The sequence below is a fragment of the Camelus bactrianus genome, chromosome 20 (assembly GCF_048773025.1).
Source record: "Camelus bactrianus isolate YW-2024 breed Bactrian camel chromosome 20, ASM4877302v1, whole genome shotgun sequence".
In the NCBI taxonomy this organism is placed as follows: domain Eukaryota; kingdom Metazoa; phylum Chordata; class Mammalia; order Artiodactyla; family Camelidae; genus Camelus; species Camelus bactrianus.
Genome location: NC_133558.1, coordinates 10752833 through 10767486, shown reverse-complemented (window position 1 = coordinate 10767486; position 14654 = coordinate 10752833). Strand labels below are relative to the sequence as shown.

General features: G+C 43.0%; 1 protein-coding gene across 2 annotated transcripts in view; it reads left to right on the top strand.

The window, feature by feature from the left end:
* The window catches only part of ATXN1 (ataxin 1), a 217575-nt gene that overhangs the window by 68528 nt on the left and 134393 nt on the right, over positions 1 to 14654 (top strand). For both annotated transcript variants that reach the window (XM_074348133.1, XM_010945690.3), the window contains one exon: positions 13356 to 13484. The gene's annotated coding sequence lies outside the window, so the exon portion shown is untranslated. The remainder of the gene's footprint in view (positions 1 to 13355; positions 13485 to 14654) is intronic.

The window sequence follows — 14654 nt, the reverse complement described above, 5'->3', positions numbered from 1 at the left end:
ATAAGTGATACAGACTTTGGGGTTGGAACACATTGCATTGAAATCTCTTCTCTGCCACTTTCCAGATTTTCTGATCTGGAGCTGTTTCTTAGTCTCTGAATTTGAGTCCTCAGTGCTCATTGGAAATAATAAACCTCCCTTCCCAGGCTTTTGGGGGAAGATGAAAGGAGAACTCATATAGAGAACTCAGATTTTGTTTTAATCTTAAATTATAAAACTTAAAAAAAAAGTGGATGAATGTACATCCCTAACTGCCTGCCAGGGGTGGGTGGTGGCAGGAAGAACGGGCTTTGAGCCCCGGAGGAGTTAGTAGCAAACTCTGATGCCTGACTGTAGGGAGCTGGCTCCCCGCTTGCCTGCACATTAGAATCCCGTTGCCTGGGCTGCACCCCAGACCAGTTAAGGGAGGATCTCTGTAGGTGGATCCCAGGCAGCAGTATTTTTAAAGCTCTCCAGGTGATCACAGCACAGCCAAGTTTGAGAAATGATGCTTTAGGGGGATTTGAAAGTCTCCAGTTCTTCCAGGGGCTGGAAGGGTGATACCTGGAATTCTGCAACCTGTACTTTATTCATTTTGATTAAATAAAACAAGGACTTAAGCATCTTGCTAAAAGTATATTATGTCTGACTTAGTATGAATTAGGTTATTAAGTTCTTTGCAAAGAGCCAATATTAATAGATGGGTCTTGGTGTGGGAACAGACCAGAGGTCTCTAGAAAGCTGAGGACAAGAGCATCTCACTAGAGCGGAAGAAACATGGAAACAAATGGAATGAAAACACAGGAAAACCCAGCAATTTCAAGCTGTTTGTTGCTTTTGGAAATTAGTCCTTGCAAAAGGTCACCCAAGAGCTGGTTGACTTCCCTGAAAGCTCAGGAGTATGGCCCCGGTGGGTGAAGATGCTTGAAAACTTGCTACGTCTTCAAAATGTGGGATGAGGGAAAAAAGTTTATTCAGTGGTATTCACTGTAACCAAAAGTCAGTTAATTTGCAAAATGATGTATTTTTTTAAAAACTTCAAAAAATGAACTAGAATCACTCCATATTCAAAATCTCTCTGACCTCTCTTCAACAAATGGTGCTGGAAGAGCTGGAAAAGACACATTGGACACATGCAGAAGAATGAAGTTGGACCCCTCATGCCTTATACAAAAAAATTAAAATGGATCAGCAACCTTAGTGGAAGGGCTAAACTAAAACTCTTAGAAGAAAACATAGGATTAGATCTTTGTGACTGTGGATTTGGCAATGGATTCTTAGATATGACATTAAAAGCACAAACAACAAAAGAAAAAATACATGAATTGGACTCCATCAAAATCAAAAACTCTTGTGAATCAAAGGACACTGTCAAGAAAGTGAAAAGACAATTCATGGAATGGGAGAAAATTTTTGCAAATCATGTAACTGATAAGTGTCTAGTTTCTGGAATATGTAAGGAACTCTTAGAACTGCACAACCAAAAGACAACTCAGTTTTTAAATGGACAAAGGACTTGAAGACATTCTTCCAAAGAAGAGATTTAAATGGTTAGTAAGCATAAAAAGATACTCAGCATCTTCAGTGGTTAGGGAAATGCAAATCAAAACCATGATGAGATACCACTTCGTGTCCATTAGGACGACCATAATAAAAAAAAACTAGGAAAATAACAACTGTTGGCAAGGCTTTGGAGAAGTCAGAACCCTCACACGTTGCTTTCAAATGATGTAGCCACTGTGGAAAATAGCTTGACAGTTCTTCAAAACTGTTAAACATGGAATTACCATATGACCCAGCAGTTCCACTCCTAGGTATATATCCAGGAGAACTGAAAGCAGGCATTGAAACAAAAACATACACAAGAATGTTCATAGCAGCATTCTTCATAATGGCCAAAAAGTGGACACAACTGGAGTATTTGTCAATTGATGAATGAATAAACAGAACATGGTATATGCATGCACTGGAGCCAATATTCAGCCAAAAAAAGGAATGAAGTACTGATCCAGCATGGATGAACCCTGGAAACATCACGCTAAGTGAGAGAAGCCAGACACAAAAGGCCACGTGTTGTATGATTCCATTTATATGCATCATCCAGAATAGGTCAGTCCAGAGAGACAGAAAGCAGATGAGTGGTAGTCGGGCTGAGAGGAGGAGGGAACGGGGAGAGACTGTTTAATGGGTATGGTGTTTCTTTGGGGAAACGTGAAAATCTGGAATTAGATCATCATGATGGTTGCACAACATCATGAATGTGATTTAAGAAACCACTGTATGTGTTTAAAGATGATTAAAATGGCAAATTTTTATGTAATGTGAATTTTACCTCAATTGAAAAATAGCATGTGACCCCATCTGTTCTATAATCCTGCACTTTGGGTCTTAAACCAATCACTTAGCCATTACTAAAGGGTCTTGTTCCATCAGTTATCTTTGTAATTTCCACTCTCTTCCTATACCTTTTTTCCTCCAATGTCAACTTCTGCAAAGAGTCGTCTGCTCTGGTCTCACTTCCTCACCAGCACTTCACTCATCACTCAGGCTCCAGTCCTCAACTGAGCCAGTGTAAACATGGCAGCCACGGGAAACATCCACCTGCAGATGCCACACCTGACCCGGAAAGTTCTGCATCTGCCCACACAGCACTTGTTACTGAGTTCAGGTTCGCCTGCTCACCACTCAAAAAGCAATCATTTAAGAGGCAAGTGTCAGTAGAAAGGAAAGATGCCTCAATCAGAAAAGCCAGCTATCTGGGGAGAAGGTGGACCCATGTCCAGAGACCAGCTCTGGTGATTCCGCTCAGCCTCCGTAACAGTTTTTAAAGAGAAAAAATGGGAAGGATCTCAGTGAATCATCAAGGCAGGAGGTGGGGTTCTGCATCCTTCTCCACTGCATGCATGCAGGCTGGCTGACTCTCTTCAGATGTTTCCCTGCCGGTATGATCTGCCTGCAGGATTGCTATAGGGCTGTTGGGGTAGAAAGCTGATCATTCTTTAACTACATAATTCTTAATTCTTTTTTATCTATGTAACGAATCAACAGGTTAGGCAAGACGTGGTGTGCATTCAGGAGAGCATAAGTCAGGAGTTAATTTTAATTGCTTAGTGATCTCATTCCTATAATTAGGTTCTTTTAAGGTTAGAGGGGGACAGAAATGGGCAAAAGAGCTGCTTTCCAAGTTCAGGTGCCTCTTGCTTTATCCAGGAGGCCTTCTATAAAATTCGAAATTGGGTTTCCAGTGTGGCAGTTGGACTCATCTATTGTGGCATCACCATGGAATGTGAGCTCTTGGGGACAGATGGGAGAACCCTCACCGCCCTTCCTCCTGGGCCCAGGTGATTCCTGCAAACTCAGCACAGTGAGAGTCATCCGTACAAAAATGTAAAGTTGGGTGAGGAGGTGTAATGCTGTTACTCGCAGACCTTAAGTCCTTTTAATTCTGGATAATTGTCAACTCTGATAGCCAGATTGATCTCTAAGCCTACAGAGTGGTCCTAAAGTGGAAGGAAGCTGTGTTCATCATTCTCTTAATTTCTTTCTTTTTTCCCCCTCCCTCTTTTTCTGCTGGGGTCAGCAGAAATGGGAATCTTTTTTTTTTCTTTTTAGATCAGTGTTATTATGATTATGATTATACTGAAAGACCTGTATGGGAGGAATGCTGCAATCTGAATTAAAAATAGCACTTTCTGTCCTCCCACACACAGCACTTGAGTGTTCTGAATGCCTTTTATAAATGCAGACTTTCTGCCTGGCTAGATAAAAGAAGCTGTCACTTCATTTCCATAACGAAGTCATTCCCAGGAGAATTCCATTGTTTTAGCAATAGAATTTTTGTAAGAGGTCTCTTATTTTGCCTGAAAAAGGTAACAAAAATGAACTTTAGAGAGCTTATTCGACAAAACAATTAAGGAGCGAGAGGTTTTTTCTCTTCTTTTGATGTGTGAGGAGTTCTGAGTTTGAGAATCCCGAGCCACGATGTTAATATCGGCCCCTAACCCTGGAAGACGAAGGTGCAGGGACAAAGCCTATTCTTCTGATAGGGATGGGGGTACCTCCCTGGAATATGTGCTCCAGAGGGGTGGGAGAGACATGGTGCTAATTATAAAGCGATGGAGGAAACTTTTAAGATGCTCTGTATGGGAGGAAATTCCTTGCAATTTTTAATGAAACATGATCATCAGGTATTTTTTTTGTAGTTTTTAAAATTTATTATTTTTTTTTTTTGGTGGGAGAGGTAATTAGGTTTACTTACTGTTTATTTCAGTGGGGGTACTGGGGATTGAACCCAGGACCTCATGCCTGCTAAGCACGTGCTCTATCAGTGACCTATACCCCCGCCCCATGCCCTGTCATCCATGCTTTAATTGAGTTTCAGGACTCTGAAGGCCAGCTGGCTCTGTAGCTTGCTGGGGTCCTTTGCTCCGAAAGTAGTAGTTGATATGACCTTTAATTTGAGCTTAAAATGCTATGGCAAGTGGAACAGGAGGTACCGCATTACTTGTATCTGGCTCGAGCAGGCATGTGCTTGTGCCTGCTCCCAGCCTCCCTCCCCGATCCCGTCTCCTCCCACCCTCCACACAACGGATCTCTGCTTCGAACACGGTATCAGCTCTTCCACTCCACCTTCATAGAAAAGGAAGAGTTGTATTTCTTGGTACTTTCCCGGCACCACGTAACTCACATCAAAGTCTCCCTGCCTTTGGTGTTTCAACAGGTAATCCCTAGACTTAATGCCAAGTGGCATTTCTATTACTTGGTGTTCACAGCTGAGACCATTGAAATCTCAGTTTTAAGCTAGGGTAGTGTTCTTAAGCCTCCTTCCAAAGAAGAGAAGTTTTCAATAGTGCCTTTGTCTTGTAATACTTTTGCTCTGATTGCATCAGAAAGTTGTGATATTTCAACAAGGGGGCAGCTACCTGGAATAGTGTTAAAAAAAAAAAAAAGGTTAAAATATAGAGTTGTTATATTTTTGTGCCTTTTAATTTAACAAAACAGACAAAAAAAGAAAAGACAGATGAGGTTGATTTAATATAATTATGGAAATCCTGTTGGTCCAAATATACAAAGTTGGATAGTTACAATGGTTGCTGATTTTGAATTTTGGGACATAATTCTGTTCTTCAAAAACCACTGAGTAGCCTTTAATCACGTTAACGATAATGTAACTTTAAAGCATGGTTGGAGGTCCCGGGTGTAGCCGTGCTTTTATGTAGTAATAAATGGAAAGGAAGTTGTGGTTTTGATAGGATGGTTCCAAAGTTCTGCTTTTAATACCTTTGGTGAATTCTGGTAATTGTATCTGTCCAGGAGGATGTGGCTGGGTTTGGGGGGTGAGCGGGGTGTATGTGAATTTTGACTTGTCATTTTACTTTGACTCACCATTTGGTACTTTGTGAAGTCAGGCCAATGAAATACTTGAGAATACTATCCTGTAACTCCTAATATTCCAGCAAAAAGAGAGTGAGAGGGACATATGTAATCCTAGGAGTTTTGCTAACTCTGTTATAGAAAGGAGGGCAAACGTAAAGTCAGGGGAGTCCTGTCATGGACCATAGCAGCTCAGGACTTATAAACACTTCGTAAATGATCGAGGCATGGAGCACAGCCTCTGCCCCCACCTCCCCCGTTTTCACCAGGCATGCATGCAGACTGATCAGTGACCTTCTCCAACGAGCGTGACCACGGCTCTCCTCCGGGGAGAAGGTGTGTGGTGACTCCTGGCAGCCCGAAAGGGCCTTGGAACCCAGGAGATGGGTCTCCACACTTCTGCACCCTGAGTGTTCTGTCTCCTGGGCCACGGTGCCTTCTCTTGGGCTTCTGCAACCCCATTTGGAAGCTGAGTATTAAACACATGAGGCCGGGAGAAATTGTCGATAAGAACCACATGCCATCTTGGTCTTTAAAAATCACAATTTCCTGGAGACGTCATTCTGTGGCTACTCCATGCAGATGGGGTGTTTCTCGTAGTTTTTTTTTTTTTTCTTGATATGCAGACGTACTTTTCTTGGGGTGCATCATTAGATTTCTTAGCAAACTTTGCTTTATACCAGTAAGGAGGTACAGCCAGCACACAGACACCTGCAGGTCTGTACATGTGTGGATAAAGCCTTACCTTTATGTCATAAGCTGTGTTCATCCACAGGAAGCAGAGGCATGGAGCAACATGAATTATAATTGTTTTAAAGTTTGAGAGTAGGATTTTTTCCAGCATACTTCTCTCTCTGGTTATGCGTTCTTTAGGCAGACAACTAATTTTAGTTTTTAATTACCTAAGCACAGACCAGTTAATATCGGTAGAAAATGGCCCGAGTACATGCTAGACAGCCAAGAACTGCCATATTGGAAAAACGATTTTACAAGGAGTAAGTCACAGAGATCGTCAGATGGTTGATGGAAGAGAAGAGGGATGGGATGAGAGGATGATCGAATCCATCGTCTTCAGAATACCTTGGGTTTGGGCTTCATTCCGCTTGCCAGGTCCCTCCAGCTCTTCTTGAAATCTGACTGGACACCCGGACTCCCAGGGGCCTTGTGCGCTGCCGCCGCCACCGCCACCGCTCCTGGGGAAGGGGAGCTCTGCCGGGTGGAGACGGAGGCTCCGGACCCGCTGGGCTGAGCTCACCCGCAGCCCTGACTGCTCCTCTCTCTCCCTCAGAAAGAAAATAGGAAGAGGCAGCTTCAGTCCTGAGTTGGAAAAAGAGGCTCTTCCAGGTCCTGGTGTCAACTGACTGAGCAGTTCCTGTATTGGCTCATGTTGTAATGATTTTTCTCCAAGTCACCAGAAAGGGAACCCTCCTGTTTTAAGAACCACAGAGTAAGAGATTTGAGGACAAGTCAGAGTGAAGGGAAAATCCCACAGTCTCAGTGAATCAGCACGTATTTATCAAAGGGTTACTATCAGCGAAAGCACAATGAGGCTCAACAAGAAGCAGATGGACGCCGACCCTGCGTTCATAGAGTTTACTGCACTCTGTCTGGGGAAAGGGTGCCTGGTTTAGGATAAGGAATAAAAGGATTAGTACCCTAAGGAAAAGGAATAAAAACCACAGGAGTTCACATCAAAAAAAAGAAAAGAAAAGAAAAAGTCCTTTTGATTGAGAAAGTTGTGGTGTAGGTTATTATAATGAAAGAGAGTGATGGAAAAAGTAGGATTTGAGCAGGGCTTGGTGCGGTTGGCTTGACTTTTAGCACGTAGAGTAGAAATGGGAGCTCTCGGAGATGAAGAGAGAAGCTTGGTTTGGCTGGTACAACGTGCATAAGGGGAGAAGTGGGAAATGAAGTTGGTAAAGCTCGTTGGGGACAAGTTGTGAGGGTCTGAAGCATCAGATTTTAGAAGATTTTACAAGCTGCAGGAACCCATGAGGGTATGGCCTGGAGAAATTGTACAATCTATTCTAGGAGCCAGCAGGGATGGCTCACATGGTTTCAGGGAGAGTGCTGAGGGCAAGAGGACCAGTTAGCAGGCTGCAGTGGGAGGAACAGAGTCTGAACTGGTGTAGCAGCATGGGGATAGAGCGCGCACCTAACAGGACGTGACAAGTGATGGACTGAGGGAGAAAGAGGAGAGGACCATGGTGCTATTAACATGAGTCAGAAATAAAAGAGGAGGACTGGTTTGGTGGGGGAAATGGAAGTAGACATAATTTATTTGTATCGCATATATCCAGCAGCTTGTTGGGGGAGATGCCAGGGTCCAGGATACAGATGTAAGAACCATATAGAATTCAAGGAAATTATTATGGAAACAGAATTGAGCATGTAACCTTGGGGAGTACATATCCTAGGGTTAGAAGGAATAACAGGAAGACATAAAAGCCAAGAAAGAGGAGCAGCAGAGTGATGTAAGGAACACCTGCAGAGCACTGTCTCAGGAATCAAGACTACTAGGAGATTGTGGTTGCAAGAGGCAAAAGTTGAAGTGATTTAAGCAAAAAAAAAAAAAAAAAAAAAAAGATGGAGTGGAAGATCGTTTGTATCACATGCGTATTCATTTTCTGTTGCTGTTGAGCAGATTATCATAACCCTGCTGGCTTAAATCATGTTGTCTCACTGTTTCTGCAGCCCAAAAGTCTAGCCTCAGCTTAGCTGGATTCTCCACTCAGGGTTTCCTAAGGCTGAAATCAAGGTGTTAGCTGGGCTGCGTTCTCATCTGCAGCTTGCAGTCCTTTTTCAAGCTCATGTGGTTATTGGTAGACTTTGTGTTCTTGTGGTTGTAGGACTGAGGCCTTTGTTCTGTTTCTGCTGATTATGGGATGGGCTCCACTCTCAGCCCCTGGTGTCCATCTCCACTTCCCCGGCACGTGGAACTCCACCCCCCACCCCAATATGTTCCTTCATGTTTTGAATCTCATTCCTGGAAAAGTCTGTCCCTTTGAAGGACTCACCTAATTAGGTCAGCCCCACCAAAGGATAAGTGTTCCATTTTAAGATCAATTCATTTAGGGCCTTAATTTTATCTGCAGCATCCCTACTCAGCAGCAGCAGCACCAGGTGGTGTTTGATGCGATAACTAGGAGAGGGTGTGTGTGCACTAGGGGACAGGGCAATTTGGAGACCACTTTAGAATTTTGTCTAATACAACATAGCTAAAAAATTTAGGGGCGAATCTAACTTTTGGCATGGCTGGGTCCAAGGGACCTCACAGTTGTCAGGACTCAGACGTCCTGTCGTTCAGCCTTGTTCCCTGCTGTCAAGCATCATTCTTGTGTGGGCTTTCCTCACAAGGTGGTAGAAGTAGTTCTTAGTAGACCATGCTTCCATGGAGAGGACACCGCTTTCCTTAGTCCCAGCCAGTCTGAGATTTGATTGGCGTGGCTTTGGTTACATGCCTGTCCCTACGTCAGTCATTGTGGCGAGAGGGGTATGTATTCTGATTCTCTGGGCCGAGCTCATATGCCCACCTTTGGACCCAAGGCACAAATTCAGCTCAGACCAAATAACGAGGAAAATGGGGGAGAAATTGTTCCAAAAAAGATGCTGTTCAGGCAAAAATGCTGGTCCACTAAAGAAAAGAAAAAATTGAAGGAACTACTTTATCAAATATTCTAAGAGAGTCAGTTAGGAAAGGGCCACTGCGTTTAGAAGACAGGAAGCCATTCCTGAGCTTTGAAAGAGAAGCAAGTTCACTTAAAAAGAAAGTGTTGAAATCAAACTCTAAGGGTTTAAGATGTACCCGATGAAATACTGGCGCTGAATGTATAGTACTTTTTTTTCTTTTTTAACATGTTTTATGGTGAACAGGAGAGAGGTGACAGCCATTTGGAAATGTATCTGGGTCCGAGGAAGGTCTTTCAAGGGTAGTAATGACTGAGTATGTTTGTAGGCTGAGAAGTTGTTTTTGGTGAGGGTGGGACAGAGATTTGAAGGAGGGACAGAAGGCAGAGTTGACCCCAACAGGACCTGGTGCCAGTAGGAGACAAAGAGCCACAAAAAGTTTTCCCAGATTATAAAGTGGTGCGGGCTTTTTGGGTTGTTTGGTCATTTGTCACTTCTTTGGAATGAACAGGTATCATTCCTGCCAATGCATCTTACAGTAGTTAAATATACTCAAAAGACCCTTAGCCTCTGTCTGGCTGTGTAATTGACAGAACAGTGGTTCTCAGAGTCTGGTCCCTTTGAGCATCACCTAGGGACTTGATAGAAATATGAGTTCTCTGGCCCCACCCCACACCCACTGGATCAGAAATTCTGGGGGTAGGGCCCAGCAATGTGGTTTCACAAGACCCCCAGGTGTTTCTGATGGCAGTTCCAGTTTGAGAGCCAGTGCCTCAGAGCATCCATGTCTCCTCTCTGCATGCCACCAGGGTTTCCTTACTAGTGGCTTTTGTAAAGCTGGGAGAATCAAGGATGAAAGCTCCTGGTGGCAGCGGAGGGGGTTGTAAATCTTGAAAGGACATGGCAACTGTTCAAAAGCCATTAGTGACTAAAAATGTAATGGATTGGAAGAACAGAACAGAGAAGGCTAAGTTTTCACTTAATTGTTCTCGAGTTCATGCAGGGCTGTCATTTGGATGATAGGCACATAGGACCTCCAAACCCCTGGAGGACAGAGAAGAGTGGGAAGGGCTTAAATTACAGCTGCAGAGTAGTGCTTCCTTAGGAGTAAGTGTTACGTCGTAGAACTGGTTTTGGATATGGATCATTTAAATTCAGGCTCTTCTCCTCGACACTGTTAAGAGGCTGCAAAAGAAGGCCATGGCAGGATTTCTTTCATCAAGGAGCTTATAAAATTTTGGGGCCTTCAAGACTTAAATCCAGTGGAGTATAAAAAGACAATATAACAGAGTGCTGAACTGGAAAGGACCTGGGGTCAGAATGTGTGGTAGAGACTGTAAGCGCTGTGGGCAGTCAAGGGAAGGAGAAATTGGCATTGTGTCACTTTTATCTCTGGACAGAGGATGAGACTGTCAGCCCGGTGTAATTTCCCAGGTCTGACGGCGGGGTTTTGGACAACTTGGCTTCAAAAAGTTTTCCTTCTTGCTCTTTCTCTTCTTCCCGAGCTTGCTAAAGTTTGTCAAAACTACGAAGTTGAAGGGAGGGTTTCTTTTTCATGACTTTGCACTTGGAGGATTATTAATATTTTGGGTTATATGAGAAACCAAATATGCAGGAGAGGTTACAGTTTATCCTATGTCTCAAATGGAAAGAGACTCAAAGAGAAGTTTGGCTTATTCACTTCAAACAGACTCTCAAGCTTACTTCATTCATGGGAGAACGTGAATGAGCCTGTCTGAGGATGCCTTCATTTTGTAGGTTGAAAGCAGCAAATTACTGATTTTTCTTAGTGGAAAAGTTAAGTGGTACCAGCTCTGGGATGATAGGGAACCAGAAAACACTTCAGATGAACACAGCATTTCCATTGCTTTTTATTTCTTTGTATCATTGCTGCTTACCTGGGAAAATAAATAGGTACCACACCAGGAACCAAAGGAGAAGGCTACCAGGACACTCGAAAGTGGGCAAAAAAAAAAAAAAAAAATGCCATTTTGGTCCAGAAGAGAAATAATAAAAACATCATAATGATCAAAAGGAAGCCAGCAAATTTCAGACGTACTACAAGGTATTAAGATTTTTTTTTTCCTTCTTCGGAACTTTACATGTAACATGATTTATTTTTAGCTCTTTTGAGGGAGGGTTTTCTTAACTCCAGCTGTGGCACGTGGGTGTTAAGAGGGAGCTTCGTTTTATTTCACTGTGACGATGGGGTGACATAAGCTGCATTGGGAAGCCAGGGTCTTGCTTTGCCGTCGGATCAGGTGTAAAACATGCACTGAATGACATTCCTCTAGCAGAAACTCCTAGTGTCTGTTGCTCTGATGGCCCTGCATTTGGAAAGAAGAATCATTTCTTATTTCAAGTTTCTGAGAACAGTTCTGTCACTCATTTCTTGTTCAAGGAGACCCTGTTGAAATGGTCCGGAAAGAAAAAAATGATGAAATAACAAGTTAATTGTACAGTTCTGGTCAGATCACATAATGCACAGGCTGTTTCCTCTACCTGGAAACTCGATGTCTGGCTAACTTCTGCTTATCTTTTTACTTCCCTGTTTTTAAGTGTCACTTTTTTCAAAAAAGCCCCTCTCTCTAAATGAGGTACCCCATTATGACTGCAAATCACAGTATTTAGTTTTCCTTCTTGATGCCTATTCAATTTTCACATTTTATGCATATGCTAAAAATAGTGTACTCTGATTCTTTAATGTCTGTTTCTCTTGAGGCAATGAGCTCCTTAAAGGCATCATCGTCCTTTGTCTATTGTGATCACCATTATGAACATAGGACTTGGTGGATACGAAGCACCAAACACAAATTTGTCCAGTGAATGAATTAATAAGAAAGTACTTTGTACCCTGGAGACTAATGTAATGTTATATATCAATTATACCTCAATTAAAAAGACACTTCGTAAACTGTATTCACTATAAAAGTCATGGTCAATTATATTAGTAGCAGGCACTTCCTTTCTCCCTTCTGTCCTAGTTTTTTTCCTCTCCATATTTTTCCTTCTTTGAGGTCTACTTGTCAGTGTTCTGCCAGTTCCAAATCTAAAATTTGGTATGACTCTTGGGTTTTTTTTTTTTTTTTTTGTGAGGTAGGAGACCACATTTTTTCCCCTCGAAAATATTAGTACACCCACAATGCTAATACAAGACTTCCATTTTTGTTCAATGTGCATTTATAACTCTGAAAGGAAAACATGACTGGCACTTGTGGATGATTTATTTGATTCTAGATTCTAGCACAGCACTTAAATTCTGTGTTTCTTGTTGTCCCCAAAGCTGCTCCTGTAAGTTCTTGTACCTCAAGCATGCTTCTCAAGAATACACAAGTCAAAATACCTTAATGATACTGGCCTAGGAAAAGTTGTTCCTGGCCCTGTATTATAGGAGGGAAAAAAAAAAAACCAAGAAATCGAGGTGTGGAAAATATTAATGAGATATTGAGAGTAAATGCAATCAGGATATGAACAGATCTTTAAATGCAACCAACAGAAATCACCCAGCCCTTCTCAGCAGGGCCTCAGTGTGCCGCTGTGTGTATAAGTGCTGTCGTCGGTGGTTGGACATGGCAGGTGGCCAAGTGGAAAATTTCACAGCCCTGCAAACGGCCGGCACACTCAGCGCTGCAAATCAGCCATCCCAGGGAGCCGTGTGGCGTGGACCGAATAATCACGTCCCTGCACGCGCCTCTCACCAGCTTTCATCCCTTCTTCCCTCTTCATTTCCTACTCCAGGCCTTTCCTTTCTTTCTCCCTGAGATTCCAGAGGCCTCCATTTTCAGTCTTCTGCTTCCTTTGATCCTCGGTGGGAGGCGAAACATTCGGCTCTTTGGGTGCCCCGAGCGGGGATGGTTGATTGTGGTTGCCTTGCCAAAGCTGGCTTTTAATTTTGGCTCCAGAGCTCAGTAACAGGCTCCTGATCACTAATAACACTTTGTGTTTACGTGGCACCTTTCTTCTCGGGAACTGTGAGTGCTTGCCAGAGAGATCTTACTGATCTTCCCAACAACCCAGTGAGGTATGAAAATGGCAAAAGGTGATCATCCCAGCCCCCTCCTTCCTGCAAGAGGGCTTATTTTGAGGCCGTGTTGCAAGTCTGCATCTCTGCTGGGATAGCATCTGAAGCCTCCCAGAACTGGCTTCAACTTTCTGGGGTGGGGGGAGTGGTGGGGGAGAGGCTTGGCCTCACCAGGCTGTCTCCTGGGGCAAGAGCAAAAATACTGCATTTCCTTTTTAAGCAAAGCGTACTGGAAAATGGTCTTTGGTGAATTATCTATCAGTCTAATTGATCGTGAACTTCATCTGTTGAGATAACGAGGGATTTGACGATGCATTCACCTTTTCCTTTGTCTTCTGTTCCATTCCCACGCTAGGGATTTCTCCTGTTTCTGTGAAAGGAAGAAAGGACACGTCTGAGCCCAGGAGGGCTCCAGCTTCTCGGGGGAAGTCTCCATGGTGAAGGAGAGGCTGGGCCTACCTGTGAACAGCGCACAGTGAATGTTGTAAGTTAACAAGAGCTCTGTCCGCAGGGCTTGCCTTGCAAGGATTTGTGAATCATTGGATGCGCGGGCTGGGGTGCTGATGGGGGTATTTAGCATTAGCTCTAGGTGATCCTCGTTTTTTTATGGGAGAGGTTCTGTTTTCATTTGCTGTGAACTTGACTTTGAGTTTCCATGGGGCGCTGCTCATTATCTCCTTTGAATAAAAATCCTTTCCGTGTAGGAACGCCCTTTCTCCTGGGGCAGTTAAATGCTATCAAGTTCATAGCAGCCTCCTGAAACTGGGCTACAGCAGTTCCTTTTGGCTGGTGGGTAGGAGGGGAAAATCCTCCAGGCTGAGGATTACCCACCAGGATTTCCATCCTGCAGTTATTTTAGTTATCTAGAGGTTTTGATCGGAATGCAATGTTTTTCTGGCTTTCAAAAATCGAAGGTATGCAAGGACGGTCAGCTGTTCTGGGTGTTTCTCTTATTCAAAATTGGCTAATGGGTCGGTTTTTTATCGGACTGCTGAGTTGGGGTTTGGAAATGAGTAGTTTTGGTGTGGCAGCTGCTGGTCATCCCTCAGGGGCAGTTTTAGGTTCCAGGATTGAATCCTAACACAGCGGGCTTCAAGATGCTTATCTTCCACGGAACTTTTGGTTTGCCTAGCTCTGCTGCTTTCTAGAGATTTCACCGCGTTGCTAGACTGTGTCATAAAAACAAAAGTTTAGAAGAGATTTGAGGAGGAAAGAGTCCAGCTTCAGGAAACCCAGGATGGCCTATGAACGTATTACCTTCAAATTTCAGGAAACTAAGCACCACAAACATGTATGTGTGTATATATGTAAATAACTTTGTGTTGAGTTTTCAGTTTCTTAATTCGGTCAGGAAACTTTCCCAGGCATTTATTACTTGCTTTTTTCCAGTTGCATAAATGATTTTGAAAGAACAACATACAATATTATGAAGCAATATATCAGAGAGAAAAAGCATTTACCATTGAAAAGAAAAATTTGCACTGAATTTTTTAATTGATTTTCTAAAACTTTGTCTTAAATATGACTATTTATCCATGTTTCCTGAGGCTTGAACAGTCATACTGAAATAAGCTTATTGAATTCAAAGTGTCTCATTGCCTTGAGTAAATGGGTGATGGGAAATGTTGATATTTTCATGCGCATTCCTTTTGTG